The 1,268-nt window shown below is 48.6% G+C and overlaps 1 protein-coding gene across 1 annotated transcript in view; it reads left to right on the forward strand.

The window, feature by feature from the left end:
• Positions 1-1,268, forward strand: part of LOC106807139 (multidrug resistance-associated protein 1-like) — a 25,121-nt gene that overhangs the window by 22,500 nt on the left and 1,353 nt on the right. The gene's annotated exons all lie outside the window — the stretch shown is intronic.

A 1,268-nucleotide genomic window follows, 5' to 3' on the forward strand; every position in this document is an offset into this window, starting at 1 on the left:
ATGTATGTATGTATGTATGTATGTATGTATGTATGTATATATATATATGTATATACGTGTGTGGGTGTTTCTATATATATATGTGTGTGTATGTAGAGGTGTAACTACAACTGTGGTAACACGGAGAGGCGACTGCGACGGTCGGTGTCGCGAGGCGGAGTGATAGCCGAGCGTCTGCGTGCGACTGTGTCTATCGGCGGGCAGAAGTAGGCAGACGATGCGGTGATGCCCGCGCGCGCGCCCGCTAATCACCCAGCAGACAAGGCGAACCGCGGCGCGTAATTGCTCGAGGAAGTGAGCCGTGCACGGATGGAAGTGACACTGTCCGAGTCTCCCTCTGTGTGTGTGTGTGTGTGTGTGTGNATTAACAGCGCATACCGGGACCTACCTTAGTCCTTTTTCATGAGGTACTGTAAAAACCTGCCCCTCAGCCCCTGCCATGTTCGGCCCGGTACGACCTGGTGAAAAAAATTAATTACACATTGTTTGCTCATAAACATGAACTATAATTGTAAAAAAACATGAGGAAATATTTAAAGCTTTTAGAGTCAACTTGAAAGCTATTTATACATCTTACTTATGAATAATCTTATACAAGGCATATAGCTGACCCTACATGTTGNCCTAAGGCGAGCTAATGTCTTACGCACTGTGTCATGCTATGTCTCACTCACTGTCTCACGCACTGTCTCAAGCACTGTCTCACGCACTGTCTCATGCTATGTCTTACGCACTGTGTCATGCTATGTCTTACGCACTGTATCATGCTATGTCTCACTCACTGTCTCACGCACTGTCTCACGCACTGTCTCACGCATTGTCTCACGCACTGTCTCACACACTGTGTCATGCTATGTCTCACGCACTGTGTCATGCACTGTATCATGCTATGTCTCACGCACTGTGTCATGCTATGTCTCACGCACTGTATCACGCGCTGTCTCACGCACTGTCTCACGCACTGTCTCTCGCACTGTGTCATGTTATGTCTCACGCACTGTCTCACGCACTGTCTCAAGCACTGTCTCACGCACTGCCTCACGCACTGTCTCACGCACTGTGTCATGCTATGTCTCACGCACTGTGTCATGCTATGTCTCACGCACTGTGTCATGCTATGACTCACGCACTGTCTCACGCACTGTGTCATTCTATGTCTCACGCACTGTTTCACGCACTGTGTCATGCACTGTCTCACGCATTGTCTCACGCACTGTCTCATGCACTGTGTTATGCTATGTCTCACGCACTGTTTCACGCACTGTGTC

The sequence above is a fragment of the Priapulus caudatus genome, unplaced genomic scaffold (assembly GCF_000485595.1).
Source record: "Priapulus caudatus unplaced genomic scaffold, Priapulus_caudatus-5.0.1 Scaffold197, whole genome shotgun sequence".
NCBI lineage: Eukaryota > Metazoa > Priapulida > Priapulimorpha > Priapulimorphida > Priapulidae > Priapulus > Priapulus caudatus.